This window comes from Schistocerca gregaria, chromosome 3 (genome assembly GCF_023897955.1).
Source record: "Schistocerca gregaria isolate iqSchGreg1 chromosome 3, iqSchGreg1.2, whole genome shotgun sequence".
NCBI classification, from domain to species: Eukaryota; Metazoa; Arthropoda; class Insecta; order Orthoptera; family Acrididae; genus Schistocerca; species Schistocerca gregaria.
In genome coordinates this window covers 21,040,902-21,055,148 of record NC_064922.1, presented here as the reverse complement: position 1 = coordinate 21,055,148, position 14,247 = coordinate 21,040,902, and the positions used below count along the sequence as shown (strand labels likewise).

The following is a 14,247-nucleotide window of genomic DNA, read 5'->3' as shown; positions in this document are numbered from 1 at the left end:
CGCCTGAGGTAACAAGCACATCTCAAGCCCCATTGTGCTCTCCATTGTTCATGCCAACTCAGTGCCTCGCTCTTTGCTACTGTGTCAAACTCTTGTCGTCCAACTGCAAAACACTGGGACACAACAAGTTTCCGCTTCCCCTTTGCACTGATCGTACTACGAAACGCTCCCCAAACTTGGCAATCACCCATGCAGATGACTTTTCCGACTTTACACGACGCTCACGCTAGTGACAGCCTTATTTATAGTTCGACGTCGCGCCAAAGCGAATGAGCACATTTCGCCTACGGCTTAGGCCGCTCTTCTAGTGTGGCTGCCCTGTGTCTGCAGGCAGCGAGGGGCTGCAAGCTTTCTGTGTTCGCACCTATATCACCTGTGCTTCCTTGTCAGAGACAGACTATCGCAAAACATACAACTCACTCCATGAATTGATTGCTACGGCATCTGTTATCAGCAGTCACAACCAGCAACACCAGTAGCAGCCGACTGCACGCAAAGAATGGGAACGTGCAGTGGGATTTACGTGAAATCGGCGCAATTGTGGATGCTAATCGTTCGCTTGTATCTGCCTACACACCTCTGCCGGTTGGGAATTATTCCACTTGCATCGCAAGGTGCGCATGTAGGTGTGTTAAAAATTCTGGACGCCTGGGTATCGATCCCAGTACCTCTCGCACGCTAAGCGAGCGCTCTACCATCTGAGCTACGCCCACCCCCCCGGTAACTAGTAGTGCTACATACAGTCATATCAACGTCACAGACCCTTGCACTCCCATTATTCCGCAGACAAACACTACTCTCTATGTATCAGTGAGGGTGTCTTTCAGGTTTCGTGCATTCTGTATCGAATCGTAGTTGGCCACAATGAAAGTGGCACGCATAACGTCGAAAATAGAGTTCAGACACCGCTCTGAGTAAGACGAACGTGTTGTCCACCTCTAGACTTCAATGACGTTAAGCCGTGATACCTAAGACAGATCTGCACTCGATGACACCACGATAACAGCCGGTCCCCACACTTACATCTTGCTCTCCTTATGACAGTATACATCATATCAGTCTGTGACGCTGGTTTTGCAACTTCTTGCGTGCGTTTATGTTCGCTGCGACCAACACTTACCATGCACTGACCACAAAACATGGAGGAGCCGGGGCTTGAAACCCAGACCGTTCACACGCTAAGCGAACGATCTGCCAACTGAGCTACAGCTACACACACGACCAAGCCTGGCTATTCTCCATTCTTTGCGACTCTGATGTGCACGGACACGATGGTTGGTTGGTTTGTAGCGGCGAAGGTACCAGAATACAAAGGCGCGGACACGTTCATATACACAAGAGTTCCAAGTAGTTTCGATGCTCTGGTATTACGAATGCAAATTCCGTCTGTTTTGAACGTCTTAAATTGAAAGGGCGGTCACAAATTGGTCCATTTCACTCCTTGTCCACAATCACACAGCACCTGAGGTAACAAGCACATCTCAAGCCCCATTGTGCTCTCCATTGTTCATGCCAACTCAGTGCCTCGCTCTTTGCTACTGTGTCAAACTCTTGTCGTCCAACTGCAAAACACTGGGACACAACAAGTTTCCGCTTCCCCTTTGCACTGATCGTACTACGAAACGCTCCCCAAACTTGGCAATCACCCATGCAGATGACTTTACACGACGCTCACGCAACGCTCACGCTAGTGACAGCCTTATTTATAGTTCGACGTCGCGCCAAAGCGAATGAGCACATTTCGCCTACGGCTTAGGCCGCTCTTCTAGTGTGGCTGCCCTGTGTCTGCAGTCAGCGAGGGGCTGCAAGCTTCCTGTGTTCGCACCTATATCACCTGTGCTTTCGTTGTCAGAGACAGACTATCGCAAAACATACAACTCACTCCATGAATTGATTGCTACGGCATCTGTTATCAGCAGTCACAACCAGCAACACCAGTAGCAGCCGACTGCACGCAAAGAATGGGAACGTGCAGTGGGATTTACGTGAAATCGGCGCAATTGTGGATGCTAATCGTTCGCTTGTATCTGCCTACACACCTCTGCCGGTTGGGAATTATTCCACTTGCATCGCAAGGTGCGCATGTAGGTGTGTTAAAAATTCTGGAGGCGCTGGGTATCGATCCCAGTACCTCTCGCACGCTAAGCGAGCGCTCTACCATCTGAGCTACGCCCACCCCCCCCGATAACTAGTAGTGCTACATACAGTCATATCAACGTCACAGACCCTTGCACTCCCATTATTCCGCAGACAAACACTACTCTCTATGTATCAGTGAGGGTGTCTTTCAGGTTTCGTGCATTCTGTATCGAATCGTAGTTGGCCACAATGAAAGTGGCACGCATAACGTCGAAAATAGAGTTCAGACACCGCTCTGAGTAAGACGAACGTGTTGTCCACCTCTAGACTTCAATGACGTTAAGCCGTGATACCTAAGACAGATCTGCACTCGATGACACCACGATAACAGCCGGTCCCCACACTTACATCTTGCTCTCCTTATGACAGTATACATCATATCAGTCTGTGACGCTGGTTTTGCAACTTCTTGCGTGCGTTTATGTTCGCTGCGACCAACACTTACCATGCACTGACCACAAAACATGGAGGAGCCGGGGCTTGAACCCGAGACGGTTCACACGCTAAGCGAACGATCTGCCAACTGAGCTACAGCTACACACACGACCAAGCCTGGCTATTCTCCATTCTTTGCGACTCTGATGTGCACGGACACGATGGTTGGTTGGTTTGTAGCGGCGAAGGTACCAGAATACAAAGGCGCGGACACGTTCATATACACAAGAGTTCCAAGTAGTTTCGATGCTCTGGTATTACGAATGCAAATTCCGTCTGTTTTGAACGTCTTAAATTGAAAGGGCGGTCACAAATTGGTCCATTTCACTCCTTGTCCACAATCACACAGCGCCTGAGGTAACAAGCACATCTCAAGCCCCATTGTGCTCTCCATTGTTCATGCCAACTCAGTGCCTCGCTCTTTGCTACTGTGTCAAACTCTTGTCGTCCAACTGCAAAACACTGGGACACAACAAGTTTCCGCTTCCCCTTTGCACTGATCGTACTACGAAACGCTCCCCAAACTTGGCAATCACCCATGCAGATGACTTTTCCGACTTTACACGACGCTCACGCTAGTGACAGCCTTATTTATAGTTCGACGTCGCGCCAAAGCGAATGAGCACATTTCGCCTACGGCTTAGGCCGCTCTTCTAGTGTGGCTGCCCTGTGTCTGCAGGCAGCGAGGGGCTGCAAGCTTCCTGTGTTCGCACCTATATCACCTGTGCTTTCGTTGTCAGAGACAGACTATCGCAAAACATACAACTCACTCCATGAATTGATTGCTACGGCATCTGTTATCAGCAGTCACAACCAGCAACACCAGTAGCAGCCGACTGCACGCAAAGAATGGGAACGTGCAGTGGGATTTACGTGAAATCGGCGCAATTGTGGATGCTAATCGTTCGCTTGTATCTGCCTACACACCTCTGCCGGTTGGGAATTATTCCACTTGCATCGCAAGGTGCGCATGTAGGTGTGTTAAAAATTCTGGAGGCGCTGGGTATCGATCCCAGTACCTCTCGCACGCTAAGCGAGCGCTCTACCATCTGAGCTACGCCCACCCCCTCCGATAACTAGTAGTGCTACATACAGTCATATCAACGTCACAGACCCTTGCACTCCCATTATTCCGCAGACAAACACTACTCTCTATGTATCAGTGAGGGTGTCTTTCAGGTTTCGTGCATTCTGTATCGAATCGTAGTTGGCCACAATGAAAGTGGCACGCATAACGTCGAAAATAGAGTTCAGACACCGCTCTGAGTAAGACGAACGTGTTGTCCACCTCTAGACTTCAATGACGTTAAGCCGTGATACCTAAGACAGATCTGCACTCGATGACACCACGATAACAGCCGGTCCCCACACTTACATCTTGCTCTCCTTATGACAGTATACATCATATCAGTCTGTGACGCTGGTTTTGCAACTTCTTGCGTGCGTTTATGTTCGCTGCGACCAACACTTACCATGCACTGACCACAAAACATGGAGGAGCCGGGGCTTGAAACCGAGACCGTTCACACGCTAAGCGAACGATCTGCCAACTGAGCTACAGCTACACACACGACCAAGCCTGGCTATTCTCCATTCTTTGCGACTCTGATGTGCACGGACACGATGGTTGGTTGGTTTGTAGCGGCGAAGGTACCAGAATACAAAGGCGCGGACACGTTCATATACACAAGAGTTCCAAGTAGTTTCGATGCTCTGGTATTACGAATGCAAATTCCGTCTGTTTTGAACGTCTTAAATTGAAAGGGCGGTCACAAATTGGTCCATTTCACTCCTTGTCCACAATCACACAGCGCCTGAGGTAACAAGCACATCTCAAGCCCCATTGTGCTCTCCATTGTTCATGCCAACTCAGTGCCTCGCTCTTTGCTACTGTGTCAAACTCTTGTCGTCCAACTGCAAAACACTGGGACACAACAAGTTTCCGCTTCCCCTTTGCACTGATCGTACTACGAAACGCTCCCCAAACTTGGCAATCACCCATGCAGATGACTTTTCCGACTTTACACGACGCTCACGCAACGCTCACGCTAGTGACAGCCTTATTTATAGTTCGACGTCGCGCCAAAGCGAATGAGCACATTTCGCCTACGGCTTAGGCCGCTCTTCTAGTGTGGCTGCCCTGTGTCTGCAGTCAGCGAGGGGCTGCAAGCTTCCTGTGTTCGCACCTATATCACCTGTGCTTTCGTTGTCAGAGACAGACTATCGCAAAACATACAACTCACTCCATGAATTGATTGCTACGGCATCTGTTATCAGCAGTCACAACCAGCAACACCAGTAGCAGCCGACTGCACGCAAAGAATGGGAACGTGCAGTGGGATTTACGTGAAATCGGCGCAATTGTGGATGCTAATCGTTCGCTTGTATCTGCCTACACACCTCTGCCGGTTGGGAATTATTCCACTTGCATCGCAAGGTGCGCATGTAGGTGTGTTAAAAATTCTGGAGGCGCTGGGTATCGATCCCAGTACCTCTCGCACGCTAAGCGAGCGCTCTACCATCTGAGCTACGCCCACCCCCCCCGATAACTAGTAGTGCTACATACAGTCATATCAACGTCACAGACCCTTGCACTCCCATTATTCCGCAGACAAACACTACTCTCTATGTATCAGTGAGGGTGTCTTTCAGGTTTCGTGCATTCTGTATCGAATCGTAGTTGGCCACAATGAAAGTGGCACGCATAACGTCGAAAATAGAGTTCAGACACCGCTCTGAGTAAGACGAACGTGTTGTCCACCTCTAGACTTCAATGACGTTAAGCCGTGATACCTAAGACAGATCTGCACTCGATGACACCACGATAACAGCCGGTCCCCACACTTACATCTTGCTCTCCTTATGACAGTATACATCATATCAGTCTGTGACGCTGGTTTTGCAACTTCTTGCGTGCGTTTATGTTCGCTGCGACCAACACTTACCATGCACTGACCACAAAACATGGAGGAGCCGGGGCTTGAACCCGAGACGGTTCACACGCTAAGCGAACGATCTGCCAACTGAGCTACAGCTACACACACGACCAAGCCTGGCTATTCTCCATTCTTTGCGACTCTGATGTGCACGGACACGATGGTTGGTTGGTTTGTAGCGGCGAAGGTACCAGAATACAAAGGCGCGGACACGTTCATATACACAAGAGTTCCAAGTAGTTTCGATGCTCTGGTATTACGAATGCAAATTCCGTCTGTTTTGAACGTCTTAAATTGAAAGGGCGGTCACAAATTGGTCCATTTCACTCCTTGTCCACAATCACACAGCGCCTGAGGTAACAAGCACATCTCAAGCCCCATTGTGCTCTCCATTGTTCATGCCAACTCAGTGCCTCGCTCTTTGCTACTGTGTCAAACTCTTGTCGTCCAACTGCAAAACACTGGGACACAACAAGTTTCCGCTTCCCCTTTGCACTGATCGTACTACGAAACGCTCCCCAAACTTGGCAATCACCCATGCAGATGACTTTTCCGACTTTACACGACGCTCACGCTAGTGACAGCCTTATTTATAGTTCGACGTCGCGCCAAAGCGAATGAGCACATTTCGCCTACGGCTTAGGCCGCTCTTCTAGTGTGGCTGCCCTGTGTCTGCAGGCAGCGAGGGGCTGCAAGCTTCCTGTGTTCGCACCTATATCACCTGTGCTTTCGTTGTCAGAGACAGACTATCGCAAAACATACAACTCACTCCATGAATTGATTGCTACGGCATCTGTTATCAGCAGTCACAACCAGCAACACCAGTAGCAGCCGACTGCACGCAAAGAATGGGAACGTGCAGTGGGATTTACGTGAAATCGGCGCAATTGTGGATGCTAATCGTTCGCTTGTATCTGCCTACACACCTCTGCCGGTTGGGAATTATTCCACTTGCATCGCAAGGTGCGCATGTAGGTGTGTTAAAAATTCTGGAGGCGCTGGGTATCGATCCCAGTACCTCTCGCACGCTAAGCGAGCGCTCTACCATCTGAGCTACGCCCACCCCCCCCGATAACTAGTAGTGCTACATACAGTCATATCAACGTCACAGACCCTTGCACTCCCATTATTCCGCAGACAAACACTACTCTCTATGTATCAGTGAGGGTGTCTTTCAGGTTTCGTGCATTCTGTATCGAATCGTAGTTGGCCACAATGAAAGTGGCACGCATAACGTCGAAAATAGAGTTCAGACACCGCTCTGAGTAAGACGAACGTGTTGTCCACCTCTAGACTTCAATGACGTTAAGCCGTGATACCTAAGACAGATCTGCACTCGATGACACCACGATAACAGCCGGTCCCCACACTTACATCTTGCTCTCCTTATGACAGTATACATCATATCAGTCTGTGACGCTGGTTTTGCAACTTCTTGCGTGCGTTTATGTTCGCTGCGACCAACACTTACCATGCACTGACCACAAAACATGGAGGAGCCGGGGCTTGAACCCGAGACGGTTCACACGCTAAGCGAACGATCTGCCAACTGAGCTACAGCTACACACACGACCAAGCCTGGCTATTCTCCATTCTTTGCGACTCTGATGTGCACGGACACGATGGTTGGTTGGTTTGTAGCGGCGAAGGTACCAGAATACAAAGGCGCGGACACGTTCATATACACAAGAGTTCCAAGTAGTTTCGATGCTCTGGTATTACGAATGCAAATTCCGTCTGTTTTGAACGTCTTAAATTGAAAGGGCGGTCACAAATTGGTCCATTTCACTCCTTGTCCACAATCACACAGCGCCTGAGGTAACAAGCACATCTCAAGCCCCATTGTGCTCTCCATTGTTCATGCCAACTCAGTGCCTCGCTCTTTGCTACTGTGTCAAACTCTTGTCGTCCAACTGCAAAACACTGGGACACAACAAGTTTCCGCTTCCCCTTTGCACTGATCGTACTACGAAACGCTCCCCAAACTTGGCAATCACCCATGCAGATGACTTTTCCGACTTTACACGACGCTCACGCTAGTGACAGCCTTATTTATAGTTCGACGTCGCGCCAAAGCGAATGAGCACATTTCGCCTACGGCTTAGGCCGCTCTTCTAGTGTGGCTGCCCTGTGTCTGCAGGCAGCGAGGGGCTGCAAGCTTCCTGTGTTCGCACCTATATCACCTGTGCTTTCGTTGTCAGAGACAGACTATCGCAAAACATACAACTCACTCCATGAATTGATTGCTACGGCATCTGTTATCAGCAGTCACAACCAGCAACACCAGTAGCAGCCGACTGCACGCAAAGAATGGGAACGTGCAGTGGGATTTACGTGAAATCGGCGCAATTGTGGATGCTAATCGTTCGCTTGTATCTGCCTACACACCTCTGCCGGTTGGGAATTATTCCACTTGCATCGCAAGGTGCGCATGTAGGTGTGTTAAAAATTCTGGAGGCGCTGGGTATCGATCCCAGTACCTCTCGCACGCTAAGCGAGCGCTCTATCATCTGAGCTACGCCCACCCCCCCCCCGATAACTAGTAGTGCTCCATACAGTCATATCAACGTCACAGACCCTTGCACTCCCATTATTCCGCAGACAAACACTACTCTCTATGTATCAGTGAGGGTGTCTTTCAGGTTTCGTGCATTCTGTATCGAATCGTAGTTGGCCACAATGAAAGTGGCACGCATAACGTCGAAAATAGAGTTCAGACACCGCTCTGAGTAAGACGAACGTGTTGTCCACCTCTAGACTTCAATGACGTTAAGCCGTGATACCTAAGACAGATCTGCACTCGATGACACCACGATAACAGCCGGTCCCCACACTTACATCTTGCTCTCCTTATGACAGTATACATCATATCAGTCTGTGACGCTGGTTTTGCAACTTCTTGCGTGCGTTTATGTTCGCTGCGACCAACACTTACCATGCACTGACCACAAAACATGGAGGAGCCGGGGCTTGAACCCGAGACGGTTCACACGCTAAGCGAACGATCTGCCAACTGAGCTACAGCTACACACACGACCAAGCCTGGCTATTCTCCATTCTTTGCGACTCTGATGTGCACGGACACGATGGTTGGTTGGTTTGTAGCGGCGAAGGTACCAGAATACAAAGGCGCGGACACGTTCATATACACAAGAGTTCCAAGTAGTTTCGATGCTCTGGTATTACGAATGCAAATTCCGTCTGTTTTGAACGTCTTAAATTGAAAGGGCGGTCACAAATTGGTCCATTTCACTCCTTGTCCACAATCACACAGCGCCTGAGGTAACAAGCACATCTCAAGCCCCATTGTGCTCTCCATTGTTCATGCCAACTCAGTGCCTCGCTCTTTGCTACTGTGTCAAACTCTTGTCGTCCAACTGCAAAACACTGGGACACAACAAGTTTCCGCTTCCCCTTTGCACTGATCGTACTACGAAACGCTCCCCAAACTTGGCAATCACCCATGCAGATGACTTTTCCGACTTTACACGACGCTCACGCTAGTGACAGCCTTATTTATAGTTCGACGTCGCGCCAAAGCGAATGAGCACATTTCGCCTACGGCTTAGGCCGCTCTTCTAGTGTGGCTGCCCTGTGTCTGCAGGCAGCGAGGGGCTGCAAGCTTCCTGTGTTCGCACCTATATCACCTGTGCTTTCGTTGTCAGAGACAGACTATCGCAAAACATACAACTCACTCCATGAATTGATTGCTACGGCATCTGTTATCAGCAGTCACAACCAGCAACACCAGTAGCAGCCGACTGCACGCAAAGAATGGGAACGTGCAGTGGGATTTACGTGAAATCGGCGCAATTGTGGATGCTAATCGTTCGCTTGTATCTGCCTACACACCTCTGCCGGTTGGGAATTATTCCACTTGCATCGCAAGGTGCGCATGTAGGTGTGTTAAAAATTCTGGAGGCGCTGGGTATCGATCCCAGTACCTCTCGCACGCTAAGCGAGCGCTCTACCATCTGAGCTACGCCCACCCCCCCCGATAACTAGTAGTGCTACATACAGTCATATCAACGTCACAGACCCTTGCACTCCCATTATTCCGCAGACAAACACTACTCTCTATGTATCAGTGAGGGTGTCTTTCAGGTTTCGTGCATTCTGTATCGAATCGTAGTTGGCCACAATGAAAGTGGCACGCATAACGTCGAAAATAGAGTTCAGACACCGCTCTGAGTAAGACGAACGTGTTGTCCACCTCTAGACTTCAATGACGTTAAGCCGTGATACCTAAGACAGATCTGCACTCGATGACACCACGATAACAGCCGGTCCCCACACTTACATCTTGCTCTCCTTATGACAGTATACATCATATCAGTCTGTGACGCTGGTTTTGCAACTTCTTGCGTGCGTTTATGTTCGCTGCGACCAACACTTACCATGCACTGACCACAAAACATGGAGGAGCCGGGGCTTGAACCCGAGACGGTTCACACGCTAAGCGAACGATCTGCCAACTGAGCTACAGCTACACACACGACCAAGCCTGGCTATTCTCCATTCTTTGCGACTCTGATGTGCACGGACACGATGGTTGGTTGGTTTGTAGCGGCGAAGGTACCAGAATACAAAGGCGCGGACACGTTCATATACACAAGAGTTCCAAGTAGTTTCAATGCTCTGGTATTACGAATGCAAATTCCGTCTGTTTTGAACGTCTTAAATTGAAAGGGCGGTCACAAATTGGTCCATTTCACTCCTTGTCCACAATCACACAGCGCCTGAGGTAACAAGCACATCTCAAGCCCCATTGTGCTCTCCATTGTTCATGCCAACTCAGTGCCTCGCTCTTTGCTACTGTGTCAAACTCTTGTCGTCCAACTGCAAAACACTGGGACACAACAAGTTTCCGCTTCCCCTTTGCACTGATCGTACTACGAAACGCTCCCCAAACTTGGCAATCACCCATGCAGATGACTTTTCCGACTTTACACGACGCTCACGCTAGTGACAGCCTTATTTATAGTTCGACGTCGCGCCAAAGCGAATGAGCACATTTCGCCTACGGCTTAGGCCGCTCTTCTAGTGTGGCTGCCCTGTGTCTGCAGGCAGCGAGGGGCTGCAAGCTTCCTGTGTTCGCACCTATATCACCTGTGCTTTCGTTGTCAGAGACAGACTATCGCAAAACATACAACTCACTCCATGAATTGATTGCTACGGCATCTGTTATCAGCAGTCACAACCAGCAACACCAGTAGCAGCCTACTGCACGCAAAGAATGGGAACGTGCAGTGGGATTTACGTGAAATCGGCGCAATTGTGGATGCTAATCGTTCGCTTGTATCTGCCTACACACCTCTGCCGGTTGGGAATTATTCCACATGCATCGCAAGGTACGCATGTAGGTGTGTTAAAAATTCTGGAGGCGCTGGGTATCGATCCCAGTACCTCTCGCACGCTAAGCGAGCGCTCTACCATCTGAGCTACGCCCACCCCCCCCGATAACTAGTAGTGCTACATACAGTCATATCAACGTCACAGACCCTTGCACTCCCATTATTCCGCAGACAAACACTACTCTCTATGTATCAGTGAGGGTGTCTTTCAGGTTTCGTGCATTCTGTATCGAATCGTAGTTGGCCACAATGAAAGTGGCACGCATAACGTCGAAAATAGAGTTCAGACACCGCTCTGAGTAAGACGAACGTGTTGTCCACCTCTAGACTTAAATGACGTTAAGCCGTGATACCTAAGACAGATCTGCACTCGATGACACCACGATAACAGCCGGTCCCCACACTTACATCTTGCTCTCCTTATGACAGTATACATCATATCAGTCTGTGACGCTGGTTTTGCAACTTCTTGCGTGCGTTTATGTTCGCTGCGACCAACACTTACCATGCACTGACCACAAAACATGGAGGAGCCGGGGCTTGAACCCGAGACGGTTCACACGCTAAGCGAACGATCTGCCAACTGAGCTACAGCTACACACACGACCAAGCCTGGCTATTCTCCATTCTTTGCGACTCTGATGTGCACGGACACGATGGTTGGTTGGTTTGTAGCGGCGAAGGTACCAGAATACAAAGGCGCGGACACGTTCATATACACAAGAGTTCCAAGTAGTTTCGATGCTCTGGTATTACGAATGCAAATTCCGTCTGTTTTGAACGTCTTAAATTGAAAGGGCCGTTACAAATTGGTCCATTTCACTCCTTGTCCACAATCACACAGCACCTGAGGTAACAAGCACATCTCAAGCCCCATTGTGCTCTCCATTGTTCATGCCAACTCAGTGCCTCGCTCTTTGCTACTGTGTCAAACTCTTGTCGTCCAACTGCAAAACACTGGGACACAACAAGTTTCCGCTTCCCCTTTGCACTGATCGTACTACGAAACGCTCCCCAAACTTGGCAATCACCCATGCAGATGACTTTTCCGACTTAACACGACGCTCACGCAACGCTCACGCTAGTGACAGCCTTATTTATAGTTCGACGTCGCGCCAAAGCGAATGAGTACATTTCGCCTACGGCTTAGGCCGCTCTTCTAGTGTGGCTGCCCTGTGTCTGCAGGCAGCGAGGGGCTGCAAGCTTCCTGTGTTCGCACCTATATCATCTGTGCTATCGTTGTCAGAGACAGACTATCGCAAAACATACAACTCACTCCATGAATTGATTGCTACGGCATCTGTTATCAGCAGTCACAACCAGCAACACCAGTAGCAGCCGACTGCACGCAAAGAATGGGAACGTGCAGTGGGATTTACGTGAAATCGGCGCAATTGTGGATGCTAATCGTTCGCTTGTATCTGCCTACACACCTCTGCCGGTTGGGAATTATTCCACTTGCATCGCAAGGTGCGCATGTAGGTGTGTTAAAAATTCTGGAGGCGCTGGGTATCGATCCCAGTACCTCTCGCACGCTAAGCGAGCGCTCTACCATCTGAGCTACGCCCACCCCCCCGATAACTAGTAGTGCTACATACAGTCATATCAACGTCACAGACCCTTGCACTCCCATTATTCCGCAGACAAACACTACTCTCTATGTATCAGTGAGGGTGTCTTTCAGGTTTCGTGAATTCTGTATCGAATCGTAGTTGGCCACAATGAAAGTGGCACGCATAACGTCGAAAATAGAGTTCAGACACCGCTCTGAGTAAGACGAACGTGTTGTCCACCTCTAGACTTCAATGACGTTAAGCCGTGATACCTAAGACAGATCTGCACTCGATGACACCACGATAACAGCCGGTCCCCACACTTACATCTTGCTCTCCTTATGACAGTATACATCATATCAGTCTGTGACGCTGGTTTTGCAACTTCTTGCGTGCGTTTATGTTCGCTGCGACCAACACTTACCATGCACTGACCACAAAACATGGAGGAGCCGGGGCTTGAAACCGAGACCGTTCACACGCTAAGCGAACGATCTGCCAACTGAGCTACAGCTACACACACGACCAAGCCTGGCTATTCTCCATTCTTTGCGACTCTGATGTGCACGGACACGATGGTTGGTTGGTTTGTAGCGGCGAAGGTACCAGAATACAAAGGCGCGGACACGTTCATATACACAAGAGTTCCAAGTAGTTTCGATGCTCTGGTATTACGAATGCAAATTCCGTCTGTTTTGAACGTCTTAAATTGAAAGGGCGGTCACAAATTGGTCCATTTCACTCCTTGTCCACAATCACACAGCACCTGAGGTAACAAGCACATCTCAAGCCCCATTGTGCTCTCCATTGTTCATGCCAACTCAGTGCCTCGCTCTTTGCTACTGTGTCAAACTCTTGTCGTCCAACTGCAAAACACTGGGACACAACAAGTTTCCGCTTCCCCTTTGCACTGATCGTACTACGAAACGCTCCCCAAACTTGGCAATCACCCATGCAGATGACTTTTCCGACTTTACACGACGCTCACGCTAGTGACAGCCTTATTTATAGTTCGACGTCGCGCCAAAGCGAATGAGCACATTTCGCCTACGGCTTAGGCCGCTCTTCTAGTGTGGCTGCCCTGTGTCTGCAGGCAGCGAGGGGCTGCAAGCTTCCTGTGTTCGCACCTATATCACCTGTGCTTTCGTTGTCAGAGACAGACTATCGCAAAACATACAACTCACTCCATGAATTGATTGCTACGGCATCTGTTATCAGCAGTCACAACCAGCAACACCAGTAGCAGCCGACTGCACGCAAAGAATGGGAACGTGCAGTGGGATTTACGTGAAATCGGCGCAATTGTGGATGCTAATCGTTCGCTTGTATCTGCCTACACACCTCTGCCGGTTGGGAATTATTCCACTTGCATCGCAAGGTGCGCATGTAGGTGTGTTAAAAATTCTGGAGGCGCTGGGTATCGATCCCAGTACCTCTCGCACGCTAAGCGAGCGCTCTACCATCTGAGCTACGCCCACCCCCCCGATAAATAGTAGTGCTACATACAGTCATATCAACGTCACAGACCCTTGCACTCCCATTATTCCGCAGACAAACACTACTCTCTATGTATCAGTGAGGGTGTCTTTCAGGTTTCGTGCATTCTGTATCGAATCGTAGTTGGCCACAATGAAAGTGGCACGCATAACGTCGAAAATAGAGTTCAGACACCGCTCTGAGTAAGACGAACGTGTTGTCCACCTCTAGACTTCAATGACGTTAAGCCGTGATACCTAAGACAGATCTGCACTCGATGGCACCACGATAACAGCCGGTCCCCACACTTACATCTTGCTCTCCTTATGACAGTATACATCATATCAGTCTGTG

At 49.5% G+C, this 14,247-nt stretch overlaps 8 non-coding genes across 8 annotated transcripts; all 8 read right to left on the bottom strand.

Annotated features, from left to right (window-relative positions):
* Positions 1-2,103: 2,103 nt before the first annotated feature.
* On the bottom strand, positions 2,104-2,177 carry Trnaa-agc (transfer RNA alanine (anticodon AGC)). Its single transcript has one exon. It is a non-coding gene; the product is annotated as a tRNA-Ala (tRNA).
* Positions 2,178-3,565: 1,388 nt separating this feature from the next.
* Positions 3,566-3,639, bottom strand: Trnaa-agc (transfer RNA alanine (anticodon AGC)). Its single transcript has one exon. It is a non-coding gene; the product is annotated as a tRNA-Ala (tRNA).
* A 1,399-nt stretch (positions 3,640-5,038) lies between these two features.
* Positions 5,039-5,112, bottom strand: Trnaa-agc (transfer RNA alanine (anticodon AGC)). Its single transcript has one exon. It is a non-coding gene; the product is annotated as a tRNA-Ala (tRNA).
* A 1,388-nt stretch (positions 5,113-6,500) lies between these two features.
* Positions 6,501-6,574, bottom strand: Trnaa-agc (transfer RNA alanine (anticodon AGC)). Its single transcript has one exon. It is a non-coding gene; the product is annotated as a tRNA-Ala (tRNA).
* A 2,852-nt stretch (positions 6,575-9,426) lies between these two features.
* Trnaa-agc (transfer RNA alanine (anticodon AGC)) lies at positions 9,427-9,500 on the bottom strand. The gene has a single exon. It is a non-coding gene; the product is annotated as a tRNA-Ala (tRNA).
* A 1,388-nt stretch (positions 9,501-10,888) lies between these two features.
* Trnaa-agc (transfer RNA alanine (anticodon AGC)) lies at positions 10,889-10,962 on the bottom strand. The gene has a single exon. It is a non-coding gene; the product is annotated as a tRNA-Ala (tRNA).
* Positions 10,963-12,361: 1,399 nt separating this feature from the next.
* Positions 12,362-12,435, bottom strand: Trnaa-agc (transfer RNA alanine (anticodon AGC)). The gene has a single exon. It is a non-coding gene; the product is annotated as a tRNA-Ala (tRNA).
* Positions 12,436-13,822: 1,387 nt separating this feature from the next.
* Trnaa-agc (transfer RNA alanine (anticodon AGC)) lies at positions 13,823-13,896 on the bottom strand. Its single transcript has one exon. It is a non-coding gene; the product is annotated as a tRNA-Ala (tRNA).
* Between the last annotated feature and the right edge of the window lie 351 nt (positions 13,897-14,247).